The sequence below is a fragment of the Pinus tabuliformis genome, chromosome 6, assembly GCF_031772625.1.
Source record: "Pinus tabuliformis cultivar Carrire ecotype Pingquan chromosome 6, CPIR1, whole genome shotgun sequence".
Lineage (NCBI taxonomy): Eukaryota > Viridiplantae > Streptophyta > Pinopsida > Pinales > Pinaceae > Pinus > Pinus tabuliformis.
In genome coordinates this window covers 355,719,437-355,731,965 of record NC_142292.1, presented here as the reverse complement: position 1 = coordinate 355,731,965, position 12,529 = coordinate 355,719,437, and positions in this window count along the sequence as shown.

Genomic DNA, 12,529 nt, shown 5'->3' with positions numbered 1-12,529 from the left:
AACTGAAGCAGAACTTAATGGCACAGAAGTACCTTGAATTAATTCTCAATGCTCTTCATGTTTGAACCCTTCAACTACATATTAAATCTCATGGTTACTCAATGGCTATGATTTTGAATTGAATAAGTCTTCCATATAACAAGAAACAAGATCATCAAATACATAAGAAGGTTGTTTCCAATCTATGTTATTGTCAACTTTCTTTCATGCTTCCTTAGTAATCTTATAATTTTATTTCAATAGCTAAAATGAAGAAAAACATAAGGGTAGATATTTTCCATCAGCAAACTCATTTTTTTCTTTATGTTCCATGTCAAAACTATAATACTGCTCACCTGATTCAGTACTTTCATCATATTCTTCATTATTGTCATGACTGAAATATGTAGGCTGACTACTTTCCTTAAATTGCTGAAATCGAACATCCTCTTGCTGAGAACATGTTGTTGGTTTCTCTTCATGACTGTCTTCAAGTGAATATATAAAAAAATCAGTTTCTAGCTCATGGTGACATGAATCAACAACCTCTCCTTCTTCTACAAAATTTGCTTGGAAATGAGGTCTTCTTCGCTGCTCTCTAACAACAGGTTTGTTTTGCAAAGTGAACTTTTCCATCAACCTTTCCATGGTTTTCACCAATGCATCCAACTTATGGTCTGATGACGAAGAAGGCTCCTCCTTAACCACTCCCCTTCTTTCATCTTTCATTTTGGCCCTTTTGATCTGTAGATTCGCTTCCACACCAGCGACAATTTTTTGGATGTCCTCCAAGGTAACTGGATTCCTCTCTTTGAGTTGATAGGCCATTTAAGAATCAAAACCATCTGGCTAATGAAGCATAGCCAACCCTAAGAGAGGCTTTATTTAAGAAGGTATGTAATTGTAAATTTTATTAAATCTGGTTGAAAACTCCTACACTGTCTCACCAGGCTGCCTCTTTAGATTCCTATATTCAGCCATAATATGAAAAGGGTTCTTTTTAACATCCCATCTGTCAAGGAAAGTGTTCTCAAACTATTGGAAATTATCAATGCTTCCAATTGTCAAACTTCTATACCACTTCCTAACCTCTCCTGAAAGGATTTGAGCTAAAAGCCTCAATTTGACATCTTCATGATCCACTTCCTCTAGATCTATGAAATAAATTATTTTGTCCACATGTTGTCAAGCTATAATTTCTCCTGTGCCATTAAATTGAGGAAACCTTTGACCATAGTTCTGTGGTAAATCATGTAAAGGAGCTTGCAGATTTAATGGAGCATATCGGGTAGCAACCATGACTGTGGTTTTTTTAGATGAACTTGTCCTGGCCTAACTATTATTATCAATTGGATCTTGTTTAGGATCATTTATACTATAAGTAAATCCATTTGTAGCTTCAAAGGAATGATATACAATTTAAAAGGTGAATCATGTGCAAATATGTAGTCTTCATTCAGATACAATAGATAAAGGAAAATCCTTTTGACATTTTTAGGAAAGGACAGGGGGCAATTGATAAAACATAATATTATATCCTGAAGAAAATTCAAGTTTAAGTACCTGACTTTCACGTACTATCCTTCCATATTTCTGCTGATAAGGCTTGTCTTCCAATGGAGTTTCCAAATCATATTCAAAATTTTGGATTCAACAAGTGATTGGTTTAGCCGTTTTGTGTCTGATTGTTGTCCACCATCAGCAGTCAAATTTTAAACTTTGATGATCTTTCATGGAGAATATGAAACCTTTCATTCCCTGGCAACAACTCCACTATGTTAGCTCTCTGTAATTTTCCCTAGGCCGAGTACAGAAATTTCAAAGGTAACCACAAAACCACTTGTAAGATAGAATATATCCCTTATATCTTTAGAGAGGGCTCTCTTTGTCTAGGAAGTTCAATTTTGCAGTAGGTATAGTTCTCAGTAGGGTATGCATTTTAAAGGTTTGATGGTAGGAAAGGAGACGAATCCATTGGGCACACGGTCATGTCTATCTGATTATGTTTGGAGTGATGAAATGAAGAGAAAATGGAAATTCCACAGGGGCAATGTAGGTAGTCTCTTTAGACCTTTTTATTCTGAGTTCATTGTAGGAGGGTGGCTGAAGAAAAATGAAAAATGACAAAAGAGCATCAAGCATCCAGATCAATTCTAATTGTCATTTTAGCAGAAAACATAGATGTCTAACAAAACTGAAGCATAACACTGTTTAGAGTGAATTCTGAATCAAATATTTGTTTAACTAAACAAGAATATATACATTCAAATAATAATTTATCATAGAATATAACTTACAAAGAAAGGAATCACATCTCCAAAGAAAACTAACTCAAGAATCCCTGTAAATTCCACCTTTGTATTTTATTCACTGTAAAAAATGTATAAACAATAAGTGCAATATAATGTCTCTTTCTCTTTAGCCTGACACCCCCTTTTTCTCCTTTACATTCATATCATAAATAGGCCCAAAATGAGTCAATTCCCACCTCCATGGCTTGAATTCCTCATTAGGATCTTCAGTTTCTAAATTCTGCAATGAAAATAGAACTGGCTGCTAAAGAGTAGGGACTGCTTAACTAGATCTTTTCTAGGCAATTTTACATTAAATCCTTATCCAAAATCAAGCCTATGAGTCACTAAATAATTTATTACAATTAATAAGACCATAAAAACAAATTTCAGAAGATTTTGACTTGGGTAAATTGCTCAAAAATATGACTGTCTCGAGACACAATGTCAAAAGCATAACGACTGTATTTCTTGAATATCTCCTAAAAGGAAAGTCGGATTAAGAATATTTTTTGACATCAATTTAATATCATTATAATTATTTTTCACACCAATGTCAAGCCAAATCCTACTCACGAATCTCGCAAAAATACAAAAATGGATTTAGATGACAGAGGCTCACTTATAAAAAGCCGTGAAGAATTTTGACCTAAAATTAAGTGAGCTTATTCATCTCACTCCCATGCATCTACTATAAACATTTCATGGCAACTAGATATGGTGAAAATATGATGACCGTGTGAAAGTGCAACGCTCCAAGCTTATACTATCTTCGACCATCCTCTGAACTACTGAAGGTACTGGTCTAGTGAGAAATGGTCCATGCAATGCTTTAAACCTGTGAGAAGACTTATAGGCCAACCAAAAACCTCCAAACCCCAAAACTTCTTCTTGTGGCCAAAAGCGCAACGCACCTTCATCAACGTGACTTGATCAAACCTTGACCTTTTGATTGAGCCAAATGGATTGGAGAGGATCTTAACATTCACAAGAACCACTTCATGTCTTCATTCATGGACCAAATTCCAAAACCATGATTCCTCATCAAAATTTGATGCCTTAGTAGAAACGCAACACATAGTTCAACAAACCATGGTTGATGTAGCTCTGGTCACTCCCGGAGTCTCTTGATTACTTCAGTGTGTGTGGAAAATCTTATACATGTATAATTTCTCCCTTAGAATATTTATTTCACCACACAAAGCCTCCAACTCTGACAATTTCATCCATAGCAAAAAATGCAACGCCAATTGAAAAAGAGCAGGGCCATTTGTTTTCATGGTTTGACTGATAGTGAGGTCTCTGGAAAAGATGCTCATGTTGGTGATGATGCTAGCATTACAATAATCATGCAAGACACCCCTTTCAAGCTTCCTTTCACCAAAAATGACAAAACTTCCACCTTTACATCAAAACCCTAACCCTAATGCTTGGCTATGATACAAAATTGTTGAGTAAGTCGCTTCTTTTGGAAGACCTCTTAGGAAAGAAAGAAATAGGTAAGAGGTCCTAATTCATTTTATTGACAGAGAAAATTTCAATATGAAGGTGGCAGATAAGGGTTTGAGCATTTGCTGAGGGTAAAAACATAAAAACGCAGCACAAAGGCAAAGTGCAACAAATTTCCAGAAAACACAGCAGGTAAGAAATTTAGAGATTTGCAGGGTTTCAAGGCATTTCTTAAACATATGGAAGTAAATTGAGTGTCATGAACTTCAACCAAAACAAGAATTTGCATCGGGATACATGATTTGACCATAGGTTTCATAAAAACACAGCGCTTGTGTGTGAGTGCAGCGCATCCCTTGCCTCCTTTGCATAACGACCTCCAATTACCATATAGCGAGCTTCCGATGAAGAAATGAGAGGGATATGAGTTGTTTCTAAAGATTAACCATGCAATTGGCCTCCTAAGGTGGTCGAATGCTACTTTGGCAGGTAATGATTACAATTTTAAATTGAAATGAGGAATATGCAGTGCTATCCTCCAAGTTGTTGTACTAATGATGATGTCATGAACAATCAAGATCTTATACTCTAACAGACTCAAGATGCCTTACAAACAGAGAAAAATTTAAGGATGGAAGTTTATCTTAAAGTTTAGAAACTTTGGCGAATCTTACTAGTCCCTAATATTCAAATTGTAAATTTTTTGGTGATATTTTTGTAGAAATGTTTAGATTTCCAATGATTTTATATTAGTCGACATAATATTTTGGCGGTTTTTCAGGTAAAATAATAATGTACTATAAAATTTGGGCAAATCATTTTAGAAATTTTGAAATTCACGAATCTTTCTTTTGGAAAAAGCATGGAAAATTATGCAACCTGCGAATATTAGCCCCTAAAATTTTCCGTGCTTACAAATATGTGCCCATGATGACAAGGCATGACAACACGACCTATGATCATGATTCTTTTATGAAACCTAACCCTAGACCTACTTAACTCAACCTCTCAGGATATACAGGATCATTTTTGTGACTCTTGACACACTTCGACATATTTACAATGAATATTAAAAAATGTATTCCAACCTTTGACCTAAAGCTTGATCTTCCACAAGGTCATAGCCACACCTTTATACTTTTGACAAAAAAATTGTAACATCCTCCTGCCACATCTACCCAACTGACCAACCAAGGTAAACATGTGATGAGAAGTTACTATGATATGATTCAACCTCCTAAATCATGTTAAGATGTCTACTCATATTGATGTCCATGTCCTTTGTTAGACACATTGAACTTCATAGATGGTGTTGCATTCTCTTTATTCCCTGAATCCTAAGGTCTCGTTTGTTTCTTGTCCCATTTTCCTTTTTTCTTTGCATTACCTTTCCAATCTGTCTTAGTCTCAGAACTTCACTTTGATTGTTCATAGCAATGCTTTAGCTTTCATATGGCCTCCTCCAATGAACTAGGTTCATAAAACTCAATCTTGTATTTGAATTCCATTGGTAACCCACTAGTCAGTCTATGTATCTTGGCCTTCTCCTCCTTGAGGTAAGGCACATACGTCAGCAGCTCCAAGAACATACTAGTGTATTCCTAGTCTTTCATTGATCCCATCTTTAGCTCATAGAATTATTTTTCCCTATCATCAAAGTATCTCTTTGATAGGTACTTCTTCTTGAATAGTCACTCGAACTCATTCCAAGTCAACACCTCCTCATGTATACCCCTGACATTCTTCACATCTTCCCACCAAATCTCTTCTTTACCTTTGAGACTGAATGTAACTATTCTAGTTTTCATGTTCTCTGAACAATCATGAAACCTGAAGAAATTACTCATGCCAAGAAACTATGCCTCTGCATCCTGTGATTTCATCATCTCTCCATCAAATGTAGGTTTTTTTTCTTTCTTAAACTCATCAGAAAAATATTCTTTGTCACTCCTCCTGTAAGGATGATAATGATGTCAATCATCACGCCTGTTAGAACGAGAACTAGAATAGTACCTGTGTTTATCACCTCACTTATCCAGAGTATCCAAAAATTTTCCATCTCTAACAGTGTCATCTCTATTTGACCCGTGACCACCACGAGACCTACTGCAATATGCCCCATTAGTTTTGTCCTCCTACTCATGGCTGATCCGAAGTGGTCCCTATCACTACAATTCTGACAAACTCTAAAGTGTCACTGCATTTACCTCTGCTAGTTTCTCTTGTGCCTATATGATTCTATCATTATCTTCCTTACAACTCCTTATTTATTCCTTTAAGCTTCTCAGTGTGTCTACCAAATCAAAAGAGTACCCAACACCATGCTGCTCATCTAATCCATAGGGAGAGTCTCGGGAACTATAGTCTACCATATTGCTAGTCATCTTTGATATTCTTCACGCAAGGTATATCATGTCAGCTAAACCAATTCACAATAAACCAACGTACCTTAGCATAGTTCAAGGAGGATATCTCATCTGCAAAATCAACAAATCAGCGTAATACATGTATAACATAATCATAACAGCAGACAAAAATATAACTCATGAGCATATAACCACGTAACCATAATTCTAGCTAGGGTCCAGTAATACATTCATGACTATGTCAACTACACATGCGATGACCTCATGCATGACAAAAACAACCATACAAATGTACACTGACAATATGAAAGAATAAACAATCATGTAACCAATCATACACTCATGACGACACACTTCATGACAACAACATCTTATTTCACATGGCAACACCACTACAACCATGACCCACACCATGCATATGCAAAAGGAATATAGACCACAAGGATGACTAACACATGTGAATCCAGCACGAATGCATAACCAACACACACTTCCCATATAGTCTAAGGGGTGAACCATGCTCTGATACCACTCTGTAACACCCTCCTCCGACATCTACACAAGTAATCGACTAACCAGGGTAAACATGTGACGAGAAGTTACTATGATATGATTCGACCTCCTAAGTCACGTTAAGGAAGTGGAACTGATGGAAACACGCCATATAGTCATTCCACATCAATAGTAGGACTCATAAGAACCATCTTAACCTTTCTGGTAACTAGCCCCTGGGTCCCACTGAGAATTTAGACCACTTAACCCCTGGACTCTCACATGCTATGGGAATTCCAATGTCTAGAGGGCTCTGGACACTCCCACAGCATGGCATGCCAGGGTCCAGGAACTATTTTTCTCAGTGTTGTGCCAACATTCCCAATATTTGAGCCACTTTTTTAAGCCTAGAGCCCAAGTCACTACGCAAAATTGAACGACGCCTTCAGAACATAAATATAACAAGGAAATGATGATACAAATGTAATTATTTAATTAAGCCCTTGACTGGACCCCTACTAGCCATGACGGTCATTTCGTCAAACTTGTCACAAATATGTAACCTACAGGTGTAAATAAGATATCTAAGCACAGGGGTCTCATACTTATCTAAGAATTGCTAAGGAGCATTGTTCTCCTATCTCATTAGTTGCATTATCATCTATTAGGTCATAGATACATCATTCATTCATTTACAAGTAAAAACATGATGATAGCCATACATAGCCATCGTCGTAAAACATATTCATAACCAACATAATAGCTATGGAAATACCAGGGAAATCACAGCCATATGATCCACATATAAATCAACCAGTTGATCTTATTAATGATGCAAAGACCAACCAGTTGTGGGACTTCCACAAACCACCCAACCATAGACATGGCTGAGCCAAAAGTCTCGTGCCATATTCCAGGCATGAATGTGGGATCTCATAAAACACATCAATCCAAAACCATCCAAGGCTTCTAGAGGCCAAGTACCTCAACCCATCAAATAGTGGTTCCACCTCACAATCGGACATCACAAAAACATCATTATATTGGTCTCTACCCCAGCCTTCCAGGGGTCAGAAGCATTTGTTCCAACCAAGGCTTCTTGGAACTCAACCCACAACTTATTCGGAGCTTCGAGATCGTTTTTCCAACTATGGCTTCCAAGACTAATAAATCAACCCACCAAAGGCTTCCATAGCATTTTTCCAACCAAGGCTTCAAGGACTAGTAAATCAACCCAAGTTGTTACAGGGCTTCTAGAGTGTTTTTGCAACCAGGGCTTCTAGGAACTATTAACTCAACCCAAGCTAAAGAAAACATGAGAACCAACTAGAAAAACAAAGAAATAAACCCACACCACCATGGCTATCCAAGAAATGGCGAGGCTAGGCAATTCCACTATCAATCCAAGTAATCCTCCATGCCAGTGACAAACCATGACCAATAAACCACATGCATATGCCATGCATGCCAAAACTAGTGAGGAAAACATACATGCAACTTGGTACCTACAAGCCAAATCCGTTGTAGCTATTGATCCTGATATCCTCTTCCACTTTCTTGCTCTAAAACTCCAAGTATGCCACACCCTCCCAGAGTCCTCCAACAAAAAGTGTCCAAGAATGAGAGAGGGAGAATAGAGATAGAGCTCCAAAACTAAACTGACAAAATTCTATGTATTGATCCTCAGAAGCCTTTTTATTAATGAGATCTCTATTTTCTTCATTTTCCTTCTCACATGCAACATGTGACCTTTCACCTCCCTTTTCTCCTAATTTCCATTATTTTCATCAATAGATGTGCCAAAATATTGTTTTTCCTTTCAAAAGTCTTTGTCATTGCCTATGCCAATTTCCTTAGTCATTAATTAATCACCAGTGATCTCTATCACTATGTTTTTTCCCAACATTTAGCTTGGAATAATTGTCCCATCAACCTTGGTTATTATTTTGCCTTTATTAACTTTATTACATGGAATTTTCACCAAGGCTGTTGAAAATAGCAACAAGAAATGATAAAAATAGAATCCAGAATATTCCAATTTTAGTTTGTCCAATTGTGAATTACAATCGAATTTAGTTTCACCAACTGTTTGGAAACAATTAATTAATTCGGATTGAATTAATTAGTTGGAGAAATTCAAGTTAGAAGTCTTTTTGAAGTCATGCAACAGTTATCCCTTAAATGAAGGAGATTATCCCTTAATTAAGGAGATAAGATTGAGTTATATTTGAGTTGTAATTAGTTAACTCAGTTTACTGAGTTAAGTCCAGTTAAATTAGTTCCAAACTGTTTGAGGAACTAATTGTGAGTTATCAGTCAGTTGATGCATGCATGCACTCAACTAGTGTACTCTAGATAATTGAAGATTCCTTCATCAATAACTCATGCATGTTTTTTCTGAGAAAGACCCAGTTGAGATTAAAGTCAAGGATAGTGTACTATCAGTTGCATGTTTTCTCCTATAAAGAAAACTCATGCATGCATAAGGACTAAGGTTCTTTGAGGATTGCACAGTTCTGACAGTGTGTTAGAGAAGTGTGTCAGATTAGTGTTACACTTAGTAACATGGAATCATCCACTAGGAGAAACTGCGAAAGGAAATAGGAGCTTGGAGGGCAGAGGAGAAAGCTTGTGAGAAGATTTTTTGCCTGTGAGCATCCAGGAGGATTGTACTGAGAGCTGGCTAGCTGTGAGAGCTAAGGCTTTGTATAATTCCTATGTATTTCCACCTTGTATGATAATACAGATAGTGGGGTTTTTAGCTGAGGCTTTCCCCGAGGTATTTTCATGTGTATTGTGCATTGATTCTTCTTCTGGTCATATGTGTTCAGCTCGATCTTGCTCGATCTTTAAGCTTCCACAAATTGATAGTAGAAGTAGATTATAGTATTCTGCTTTGATTTATATTACATTATCGGGTTAACCTACACATAGATTTTCTACAGTTTAGTAGAGAGCTAGATTGGTAGAGAAAGTTCCACATGGTATCAGAGCCAAGTTTATCGGAGCTGTAAACAGTATACGGAGAAGAGAATTCGAATTTTGAAGTTTGGGGTTGTAGGTGAAAATCAAATTCATATTATACTTCAAGGTTGGTCAATGGCAAGGAAAGGAAAGGGGAAGGTTTCCCATTCCAAATCGAATTCTTCTCATGGAGGGAAGAAGGGTGACATATCTAAAGTGAGATGCTTTAATTGTCACAAGATGGGACATTAAGCAACTAATTGCCCATCGAAGAAGTCCAAGAAGGGATCCTCAGTAGAATCGGAAGGTGAGGCATTGGCCTCTCAGTTTGAAATGGAATTTACCCTCATCGCATGCATGGTGTCATCGATGATGGATTGTGTTTGATATCTTGACAGTGGAGCCTCATTCCACATGACTGGTTTAAAATTTTGTTCAATACCTTGGAGGAGAAAGACCTCAAGATGTGCATAGAGATGGATGACAACGAAAGGTATAGTATTTCAAGAGTGGGCACGATTGCTTTTCAGAGGGAGCATGGACCTCCCATCACCTTGACAGATGTGAAGTATGTGCCTGGACTGAAGAAGAACTTGGTATCAATCGCGATGTTGGAGGACAAAGGCTACGATGTTTTCTTTAGTAAGGGAAAGGTTTTCCTTAGACACATCACCACGAAACAGGTGAAACGGATCGGTTCACGAGTTAAGAACCTGTATGCTCTTGAGGTTCAAGATGCATGAAAAGCCTTAAGGAGCAAGGCAAATGTTAGAGACTTGGTGGTTGAGAGGGAGACTAAATTACCTCTCAACATGCAGTCCCAGAAGAAGTCTTAGACAATTGTGGAGGAGCGACAATTGGAGAAGCAGATAGGAGATCGAGTGAAGAGATCCACTCATGCAGATATCTCCATTAGGGGGGAATTTGATCCAAGTGGGTAGAGGGATCACATGCAACCATACCTCTAGGTGTGAGGTGGGGCGATGTGAAGTGATAGTCCCAAGAAGGATGAAATTGGGCAGGGTTCATTGAGAGGTTTTATCTCATGGATCGTACCTTGCTACGGGAGCCCAAAGTACATAGTAGCGGGAGGAATCAGTGGGATTGATGCAGTCAGAGATCAAAGTGAAAGAGGCTAGAGTAGTCAAATACTGAAGAGCACAGAGAAGGATTGACAACAGTGCAGAAAGGCAGAGTCAGCAGAAGCGCAAAATTTTCAGTTGACAGAGGCAATAGCAGTCAGAGACTTTGATGACAGATGCATCATACTGATTCAGGTTGGATGTTTTTTTGTTTTTGAAGCTATTGGAGCAACAACACTTAGAGAGAAGTGTTGCATGCATAACATTCCAAAGGTTCACGATCGAAATCGAGTTGAATTCCTTTCTTGTTAAGAGGGGGTGTTGAAAATAGCAACAAGAAATGATAAAAATAGAATCCAGAATATTCCAATTTTAATTTGTCCTTGAATTAAAATCGAATTTAGTCTCACCAGCTTCTTGGAAATAATTAATTAACTCAGTTTGAATTAATTAGTTGGAGAAATTCAAGTTAGAAGTCTTTCTGAAGTCATGCAATAGTTATGCCTTAAATTAAGGAGATTATCCCTTAATTAAGGAGATAAGATTGAGTTATATTTGATTTTTAATTAGTTAACTCAGTTTACTGAGTTAAGTCCAGTTAAATTAGTTCCAACTGATTGAGGAACTAATTGTGAGTTATCAGTTAGTTGATGCATGCATGCACTCGACTAGTGTACTCCAGATAACTGAAGATTCCCTCGTCATTAACTCATGCATGTCTATTCTGAGAAAGACCCAGTTGAGATTAAATTCAAGGATAATGTACTATCAGTTGCATGTTTTCTTCTATAAAGAAAACTCATGCATGCAGAAGGACTAAGGTTCCTTGAGGATTGCACAGTTCTAACAGTGTGTTAGAGCAGTGTGTGAGATCAGTGTTACACTTGGTATCAGGGAATCATCCATTAGGAGAAACTGCGAAGGAAATAGGAGCTTAGAGGGCAGAGGAGAAGCTTTGTTTGCCTATGAGCATCCAAGAGGATTGTATTGAGAGCTAGTTAGTTGTGAAAGCTAAGGCTTTGTATAATTCCTATGTATTTCCACCTTGTATGATAATACAGATAGTGGGGTTTTTAGCTAAGGCTTTCCTCGAGATATTTTCATGTGTATTGTGCATTGATTCTTCTTCTCGTTATATGTGTTCAACTCGATCTTGCTCGATCTTTAAGCTTCCACAAATTGATAGTAGAAGTAGGTTATAGTATTATACTTTGATTTATATTGCATTATGGAGTTAACCTACATACAGATTTTCTATAGTTTAGCAGAAAGCTAGATTGGTAGAGAAATAAGGCTATTACAATTTGAAAGAAAAAATTTATTTCTGACTATTATGACTATAGGATACTAACAGATTTGAAAAAAAAAAAACTGGTGGGAAGCACTATTCGTTCTAGTATTGTTTTTCTGTGAATGATATCCCAAAATCTCAAATGATCCCTCTACGGTACTCAGGTTGTTATCTCTAGTCGATTGGATCCTCCTCTGCGTCCGAACAAAAATGGTTCTCCTTAAGCACTTTGTGGTAGTGTCTCCTAAAAGAACAACGTTTATAACTTCAAAAGACGCCCTTTTAACTTTCTGGTCTCAACCTTCACGTATAATTCATGGACTTTATTCACAAAAAAAAAAAATATTCATGGACTTTAGAAACAAATCAGCCGGGCTCTAAAACCACTGTATAAGCCCGTGTAAACTCCACAATAATAACTTTGATACTTTATTGATGAAACCGAATCTAAAACTAATTATTTACAATTAACAATTGACAGTGAAATCAATACTATTACCAATTTGTTTTTTGGCATTTTATTTGGAATTTGATTTTGTATTTTAGAAATTTAATTTTAGAATTTAATTATGTACTTTCAACATTGTTATTATTCATTATTCATGGGGGCTCTCT